The following is a 9,881-nucleotide window of genomic DNA, read 5'->3' on the forward strand; positions in this document are numbered from 1 at the left end:
GTATATACAGCAGAGATGGTGGCGATGATTTTTGGGTTGAGGTGGGTGGAGGAGGTGAGACCTTTGAGAGTGGTGGTGTGTTCCGACTCAGCGGCGGTGTTAGGCAGCTTACAGACTGGAAGATCAGACAGAGGTGACTTGTTGGTGGAGATGATCGTGTTGTTGTTGGGATTGGAGAGGATGGGTGTGGTGGTTCAGTTCTGCTGGGTGCCGGCTCGTTGGTGGGGAGTGTAACGAAGGGGCTGATAGATTGGCTACGAGTACGTGTAGGAAGCAGGGGGTGGGTGTACAGGTACCGTTAGGACGGGGGTGAAATTAAAACGTTGATAAAGGGGGTAGGTGTTGACTGTAGGCAGAGGAAGTGGGATGGTAGCAGGAAGGGGAGAGGGTATTATGGGTGCAGTGGACAGTGAGGGTAGATGCAATGAATATGGGGTGTAGGAGAGAAGAGGTGATGTGGTGTCGACTACAGTTAGGGCATACAGGACTGAACGCGTCATTGAAGGTGATAGGTAAGCATGAGACAGGGCTGTGTAATGGGTGTCGAGTGGAGGAAACAGTTGAACATGTGTTGGTGTATTGTGGGCAGTAGGATGTTGAGAAGGGAAAGGTTGTATGAGAAGGTTAGAGGGGAGGGGAGGGGAGGGTAGGGTAGGAAGTGGGATGTAGAGGGGTTGCTGGGGACCAGGAAGGGGAGCGGGATGGTGGCTAAGGCTGTATGTCGATTTCTCAGGGCTATATGTCTGAGCGGGAGGATATAAGAAAGGCAGGCCATGAGTGGCCTCACACTCCGGTACACTAGGTGGCAGTAAATGCAATCAGCCATTAATTGAAGGAGAAGAAGAAGAAGCAGGAGCAGCCTATGTGGCCTGGCTGTGCAGCTGTCTACAGATCATACACAGATGCATTTGACATTGAAGAATAAATCAGCCTTAGACACTACTGTAACAATTCTGCAGCACTTAAGTATGAAAACACTCCCCTGTAGGTAATTTATAATCTTCTGTTGTGTACTTACAACTCCCAAAGGACTCAGGAGAGTTAGATAAGAGTGAGGACCAACCCCATTGGCTAACAACCTCAGTTTAGCTTGCATTTGTCAGATCCCCTAAGAGTCGTTAGAGCTTTAAGTAACATAGGAATTTCATGATGGCCCTTTGCTCTGGCATTGATGCCCCAAAAGTCATCGTGTGCCCTAAGGCTGCCATGGCCTTTGTGCCCCTGCTACTGTCAAAAAAAAATGTTTCAGCAGTTTGTTTGTAGTTCGCAAACAACCACAAGAATTAAAATTAGGTTTGACATCAATACGACATGGCAATGTATGTGGTGAAACATAAAAAAACTAAAATGACCTGCTCCACGCACATATAAATCACTATAATTGCTTATTTATGTCATACTCATTAGGGGATTGTGATGTTAAAGGATACTTAGCGGTTTACTTTTGGGTAACTGATGTAACGTTATCCTTTAGGCTAGCTAGCCTTACTGTCAGTACTGTAGCCTGTTTGTTGTCATCAAGTGAACGCTCCCAACTAAAACTTCTGAAATGAAACAAATTCCAGATTCCATCTATAAACATTTTGAAGGAGTACCTGTAATTTCAAGGATTAAAACATGATAATTAAACTTTGTATGTGGAAAAAATATCAATTATAATATTAAAAATGTGATATTAAAAAGTGAATAATGTATATGTTTTTATGTCATGTTTTTTTCTTATTAAAATTTCAAGTTGTTCATTTGTTAGTTCCAAATCCTCTTTTTTCACTGAACGGTCTTTGTGCCCTGGCATGTGGCCTTTGTGCCCTAAGCACTTTTGAGATACCGAAGGCCAAATGACCTTGCCCCTAAAATGACAAAATTCCAAGCCATCTCACTGGTAAGAGCAAGGCGCTTGCAACGTCAAGGTTGTGGGCTTGATTCCCATAGAGTATGATCATGTTTGCACTATTTACTGTTAAGCACATCTTTGAAATGGAAAAAAAATGGAGTCCATGAGAGCATGAACATGACGACTAAAGTCATCTGCTATAATCAACTGAGTGAGACTTCCAACTTCATCCATCCTGATAACTGCGGTTAACATGTCTCCAACAGGGTCATTTGGAAAGATCAGCCAATGATGAAAGTCTGACTAATTTGAATACACAATCACGTCAATGGTGATGTCCATGCTAAAACTAAATATTATCTAACAGAGGTGTATATCCTAAAATATGGTTTGAATCTACCTTTGATCAATGTGTCAACCGGGATCCTCAAACACCAACCTTTCCCTCATAATACCAGTGAATGTAGTCCAGGCCACCACATCTCCAAATACACATTGATCAAACGTAGCATTTGCCATTGTTTGTCTATGGGCATGAGACAATGTCTTATATTACATTGCAGAAATTCTACATATGGTCCCTCTAAAGATGCATTCTGCTTTTTTGTCCACTGATTGTAAAGAAGTGCTGTCAAACCAAAAATAGTCCCCTCAAATGTTTATGTTTCACTGAGGTACATGATATTTTCCTAAAGAAAATGTGTGATTGCTAGCTTGTTTCTATGGTTTTCAGACAATTATCAATGGTAGTGACTGCAGTGACTACTCTAAAAATTCAGTTAAACTCCCTTTATCCTCAGCTCCGACCCAACAGGTCTGCTTGTCTACCTGGGCTGGCAGTATCTGCAAAGCATTAACCCCAACGAGGTGTGGCGATCTGTCGCTCAAATCATCGTCCATCCAAGCTACAACAGTGCAACAAAAGACAATGACATTTGTCTTCTTCAGCTCTCGTCATCTGTCAACTTCACTGACTACATCTAGCCAGTCTGCTTGGCGGCAGCTGGCAGCTCCTTCTACAATGGGACTACTAGCTGGGTCACTGGATGGGGTAATATCAATAATGGAGGTAAGATCCGATGGCCCCGATGCTGACCTTGTATTGACAAGTCATTCAAACGTTATTTACCAAACACATTTAATTTTTAAAGTGAATTTAGACCATTAAAGGGAACTGCTGTTAGCAGTTGCGCAACTGCAATGACTAGAGGCTTATGGGATCTGCTACTGTTCAGTTGGATAACATACAGTGGATACTAAAAAAAGACTGCCCACCTTTATTGAAAATGCAGCTGTTGTTCATGTAAAGGCCAAAATTAAGAGCAAAGCATTTGGGATTTCATCAAATTGTGCCAGAAAAACAGTTCATTCTCTCTGGGATTTTAGACCCAGTGCACAGTGGTGACACCTGTTGGTCAGATATCATAATGGCTTGTTAGATGCTAATCTTGTCCCTAGACAATTTCACCCAAATTTGCAGAGGGTCTGGTGGAGCTTGGTTTCAAACTTATCAGAATTTGGGTCGAAATAACCGTTGCGATTGCCTTTGGCTTGGCAAACTAGGACAACCATCAACCACTACACCCTCCCCCCTTATTTCCACAGGTATTTGGTGTCCCCGTATGCTGTGGCATTTAGCTAGCTAGTATTTAATGCAGCTTTGTTACGTGTGTACAAACTGAACACAGTAACAGCATTAATGGACATACAAAGGATTTACAAAGGTTTTGTTAGTTTTTAACTAATCTTTTTAGTGACTCAGGACTCACAAGTCCTTTTTTCTAGTGACTCGTTCAATTGTATCGTTCATTTGAACGTTTGACAGCGGATTACTACAACATGATCACTTGCTTTATACCCTGTCCCTCAGCTCAGTTCTCCAATCAACTTATACACGTGCTGGTCATAAAATTTGAATATCATCAAAAAGTTGATTTTTTTCAGTAATTCCATTCAAAAAGTGAAACTTGTATAATTTATACATTCATTCCACACAGCCTGATATATTTCAAGTGTTAAATCTTTTAATTTTCATGATTATAACTGACAACTAATGAAAACACCAAATTCAGTATCTCAGAAAATGTGAATATTGTGAAAAGGTTCAATATTGAAGACACCTGGTGCCACACTCTAATCAGCTAATTAACCCAAAACACCTGCAACGGTCTTTAAATGGTCTCTCTGGTTCGGTAGGCTACACAATCATGGGGAATACTGCTGACTTGACAGCTGTCCAAAAGACGACCATTGACACCTTGCACACGGAGGGCAAGACACAAAAGGTCATAGCTAAAGAGGCTGGCTGTTCACAGAGCTCTGTGTCCAAGCACATTAATAGAGAGGCGAAGGGAAGGAAAAGATGTGGTAGGAAAAAGTGAACAAGCAATAGGGATAACCGCACCCTGGAGAGGAGATCCCGGATACAGGCGGCCGAAATGAGCTTTCTCCGCAGTGTGGCTGGGCGATCCCTTAGAGATGAGAGAAGCTCGGTCACCCGGGAGGAGCTCAGAGTAGAGCTGCTGCTCCTCCACATCGAGAGGGGTCAACTGAGGTGGCTTGGGCATCTGTTTCGGATGCCTCCGGAACGCCTTCCAAGGGATGCCTCCCGTCCCACCGGGAGGAGACCCCGGGGAAGACCTAGGACAGGCTGGAGGGACTGTGTCTCCCGGCTGGCCTGGGAACGCCTCTGTGTCCCTCCGGAAGAGCTGGAGGAAGGGTCTAGGGAGAGGGAAGTCTGGGCATCTCTGCTTAGACTGCTGCCCTGGATAAGCGGAAGATAATGATGATGATGAGCTGTAGTAGGACGTGATAGGACAGAAATCTGCTGTATGACTTTATTTTTAGGCAGATTCTCCTTTTTCATTTGGTCATCAAGTTTCTATCATAAAGTTTCTGCTTAAATTATTTGAAATGTTGAAAAAAGGTCTGACATGATGCGTCTTATTTCTGCCTCTACATAAAAAATACAATATTAGATTTTCATAAGGGTGTACAAACTTTAGATATCCACTGTATACTTTCAGTCATGTTAAATGCTAGTTAGCAGTGGCTCACTAAACCACCTCACTTCTAACTTCCTTCACTCTTGAATGCAAAGACCAAAGTGATTTTCATCCTGGGAAAGCATACATATGGCCTCAATGCCAAAATAATTATTGTTTTATTGCCAAGGGGGTGAAGACAATAATAAATTATGACTCTGTTTCTCATGGTCTCTCATCCTCAGTTCCTCTGCCATCACCTGGGACCTTACAGGAGGTGAAAGTCACAGTAGTGGGAAACAGGCAGTGCTCCTGTCTCTATGCTGGAGTATATTCAATCACCAATAACATGATCTGTGCTGGTCTGCTGGCTGGAGGAAAAGATTCTTGTCAGGTGAATCATTATGGCTGCAACTGATTCCTAATATAGTTGCCTTGCTAAAACTGCATTTATTGACTTAACTTAACAACTCCTTTGCAGATATATCCAAAAGTGGATACATCAAAGATCTGATCCGTTATCCGACTGGGCCGGATACAATATTATGTAGTTGACCGTTGTTTCCCGAATTAGATCAAGCACGGATCTCGGATCGGGGTGATAATGTAAAATACATAATGTATATTATATGGACAAACTATCCTGATGATAATAATAAGAAATATCATATAATTCACATTTGATACACACTGCATTTTGTTCAGGACAGGTTGTTTGAGCTTTCATCTCTGGTTTGAGCTCCTACAGACATTGTTTAGGCTACAGTATTTTCTGTGGTTCAATTTCAGTGGCAATATGCAATCAGATATGTTAGAAGACGCCCTGGGAGACGCTATTTACATAGCCGACAGGAAGTGCCCGGAGGCGGCGTTTAGATCGTAAACAAAGGCAGCAAGAGAAGCGTGAAGGTCTCCGGACTATTCTAAAGCCAGCCACCCATTGGTCTTCATGACCTAGCCTTTTCCACGCTAACATACGATTACTGGCAAAATGGAATAAATACGACTGAGAATCATCTCACAAAAATGGATTATGAATTGCAGCATCATGATTTTTGCAGAAATGTGGCTTAACAACAACATACCCGATCAATCAATGAAATTGATCTAGAGGGGTGCAACGTCTTCAGGGCTGATCGGACGGCAGCCGGCACCCTTGACTCCCATACGGACATTGAAACATATGCTTCTTCTGTCCTGGATTACATCAACATATGCATCAACAATGTCACCACTCATAAACTAATAAAGACCTACCGCAACCAGGAACCATGGATGAACAGAGAGGTCCAACACTGCTTTCAGATCCAGCGATGTGGAGGCCTACAGCTCATCCATGGCCAACCTGAAAAGGGGCCTCAAGATTGCTAATAATGACCACAAACTGCGGATTGAGGAACACTTCAACAACAACTCCGAAATCTGATGCATGTGGCAGGGCATCCAAGCCATCATAGACTACCAGCCAAAGAACCCTACCTCCACAGCCAGCGATGTCTCCTTCACCAACGAGTTAAACAGGTTCTATGCCCGCTTTGACAGGGACAAAAAGAGCCAGCCATCAAAGCTGAACTCCCCCCAAACGACCCCACCACTCAGACAATCCACTGCAGAGGTGTTGTCTGCACTGAGCAGGGTGTATGCACGTAAGACTGTTGGTCTAGATGGCATCCCTGTGCGTGTGCTCAGACCATGTGCGGGGCAGCTGGCTGAGGTCTTTACTGGCATTTTCAACCTGTCACTGGCCCAGGGGGTTGTCCCCGCATGCTTCAAGACTGCAACCATTGTGCCAGTGCCGAAGCAGTCGACCTGAATGTCTTTTGACCTGTCGCACTCACCCATACAATCATGAAGTGCTTAAAAAGACTAGCTCTTGCCCGTCTACAGAGGACACAATTGCCGCAGCCTTACACTCTACCCTGACCCATCTTTACAAAACCAACACCTACAGTTAGGTCTGGAAATGTTTGGACACTGACTGGATTTTCATAATTGTCTCTCTGCACCACCACAATGGATTTGAACTAAAACAACCTTTCATACACAATCCCCTTATTTCAGGGGCTCAAATGTAATTGGACAAATTAACAATCATAAATACAATTTTCTTTTTTAATCCTTTGTCGAGAATCCTTTGCAAGCGATGACTGCTTGAAGTCTGGAACACATGGACATCCCCAAATGCTGGTTGTCCTCCTTTGTGATGCTTTGCCAGGCCTTTACTGCAGCTGTCTTCAGTTGTTGTTGTTTGTTCATGGGTCTTTCTGCCTTAAGTTTTGTCGAGCTGAGATCAGGTGATTGACTCGGGCCATTGCAGAAAATCCACTTCTTTGCCTTAAAAAACTCATGGGTTGCTTTCACTGTATGTTTTGGGTCATTGTCCATCTGTAAAGTGAAGCGCCATCCAATCAACTTCGCTGAATATGAGCAGACAATATATCCCTATACACAGAATTAATCTGGCTGCTTCTGTCTTCTGTCACATCATCAATAAACACTAGTGACCCAGTGACATTGGAAGCCATGTATGGCCATGCCATCACACTGCCTCTACCGTGTTTTAAAGATGATGTGGTATGCTTCAGATCATGAGCCATTCCAAGCCTTCTCCATACTTTTTTTCTTCCCATCATTCTGGTACAGGTTGATCTTAGTTTCATCAGTCTAAAGAATGCTGTTCCAGAATGGGCTGGCTTTTTTAGATGTATTTTGGCAAAATCTTATCTGGCCTTTCTATTCTTGAGGCTTATGAATTGTTTGCACCTTGTGGTGAACCCTGGAGAGTGTTCTTCACTTGGCTGGATGTTGCAAAGTTTTTTTAATTTACCATGTAAAGGATCCTACGATCATCCACCACTGTTGGACATCCAGGCCTTTTTGTGTCCACTTCCATGGACATCCAGGCCTTTTTGTGTTGCAGAGCTCACCAGAGCATTTTCTTTTTTCTCAGATGGTACCAAACTGTTGATTTGGCCACTCCTAATATTCCTGCTATCTCTGATGGATTTTTTTTAACAGCCTCTTTCACTTGCATTGAAGTCTCCTTTGACTGCATGTTGTAGCTACAGTTTGTAAGAATGCTATTCATAGACTTTAGTCCAGCATTCAACACGGTCATTCCCTTTAGGCTGATCAACAAACTCCATGACCTAGGAATCAACCCCTATCTCTGCAACTGGACTTTGGACTTCCTAACCAACAGACCCAATTATTTTAGGTTAGACAACTTCACCTCCTCCACCCTGATCCTGAACACTGGTGTTCCACAAGGCTGCTTGCTAAGCCCCCTCCTGTACTCTCACTTCACCCACGACTGTGTTCCTGTACACAGTTCCAACACCATCGTCAAGTATCGCAGACAACACCACAGTGGTGATCAGTGACAATGGTGCGTCAGACTACAGGGAGGAGGTCAATGCCTGGCGGCATGGTGCACTGACACCAAGGCCCTCAGTGCAGAGAAGACAAAGGAGCTCATTATGGATTGCAGGAAGTCTGAAGGCTGCAGTCACGCCCCAGTTCTCATCGATGGCACACAGGTGGAGCGTGTGTTCAGCTTCAAATGCCTGCCTGTCCACATCGCCAAGGACCTCTCCTGGAACCTCAAAAACTCAACCCTGGTCAAAGAGGCCCAGCAGTGGCTGGATTTTTTGAGGAGGCTGAATAAGGCCCGTCGATCTTCTAAGATCCTTGTGAACTTTTACTGCTGGACAATCGAGAGCATTCTGACAAACTGTTTCACAGTGTGATTTGGTTGATTCTCCGTAGCGGAATGTAACCGACCGATCATCAGTGACCCTTCACATCCTTGCCATAAACTGTTTGCCCTCCTACTATCTGGCAGGCTGTACAGGTCTCTCCGTTCCCGCACTAACAGGCTCAGTTTCTTTCCATCCACTATAACCCTGCTGAAATCTGCCTAGTACTGCCTCTCAGGGACATTGTTGCACTACTCCCTTGTACGACTGGATTCTGACACTGCCTTGCAAAGCCTGCTAAGGATGTTTTCAGTTGTTACAGGTAGTGTCCACCTCAGGAATCTCATTGCTGCTATCCCTGCATTTCAGTTTTCATTTCAAACCTATGCTCAAGCAATAGACTAATAACAAATAAATAAAGCACAAGAAACTGCGGTAGACAGAGCCCATTTTGGAGAGAGATGCTAACCCCTCATGTCTACATATTTTCAAATTGGATATGGCCAACCCCGGATCCCACTCAGATTGGGTGGTGATTTTACAAAAACTGACGTATCTCGTAGGTGTATTAGATAAGAACTTTATGGATACAGTTAGGCTCACATATATTTCGGATTCAAGACCTTTACAAAAGACTGATCAGTCACCTGTTTATTTACAGTTTGCAGAGTGATTATTTATAGAATAATAAAAAAAACAAATTTTAACATTTGCTTTAACTTTTTACTGACCCCTAGTCTTTAACCTGGTGAAATAAACATATGTTAATATATCCGTACAGGGAGACTCCGGGGGGCCAATGGTGTGTAAACAGGGCCAGGTCTGGATTCAGGCTGGTGTTGTGAGTTTTGGAGCAGACTGTGGCCAAGCAAACGCACCAGGAGTGTACATCAGAGTGTCCCAATACCAGCACTGGATCAACAGTCAGATCAACACTTACAAGCCAGGATTCATCATCTTCTCCTCCATTGGGACTGACTCTGATCTCAATGTCACCTGTGGTGCACGGTCCAGTGGAACAACACTCTCACTCTTCCTCACTCTCTCCCTCATCTCTCTCTCTCTCTTCCTGTAGAAAATTAGCATGCCCCGCCAACCCGAGGATCTGTAGTTCAGAAACATCCAAATTCTTCCCAAACTCCTGGTTGGACATATTATGAATGAAAAGGATGGTGAATTTTGGAATCAACCATTCAAGATTTAAAAAAGAAATTTGCCAAGTTTACTGAACCCTAATCTACTCTTTTTAGTAAGGATTTATAGTAGAAATTATTACACATAACATGCACAGAAATTAAAGAAAATTCCAAAATGCAACACTGACTGATATTATCTCTGATCTCTGAAACAATGTAAAATGTGTAT

At 43.4% G+C, this 9,881-nt stretch overlaps 1 pseudogene; it reads left to right on the forward strand.

Moving 5' to 3' along the window:
• Positions 1-1,311: 1,311 nt before the first annotated feature.
• On the forward strand, positions 1,312-9,603 carry LOC114832484 (annotated as a pseudogene).
• Positions 9,604-9,881: the final 278 nt, after the last annotated feature.

This window comes from Esox lucius, chromosome 11 (assembly GCF_011004845.1).
Source record: "Esox lucius isolate fEsoLuc1 chromosome 11, fEsoLuc1.pri, whole genome shotgun sequence".
Taxonomy (NCBI): domain Eukaryota; kingdom Metazoa; phylum Chordata; class Actinopteri; order Esociformes; family Esocidae; genus Esox; species Esox lucius.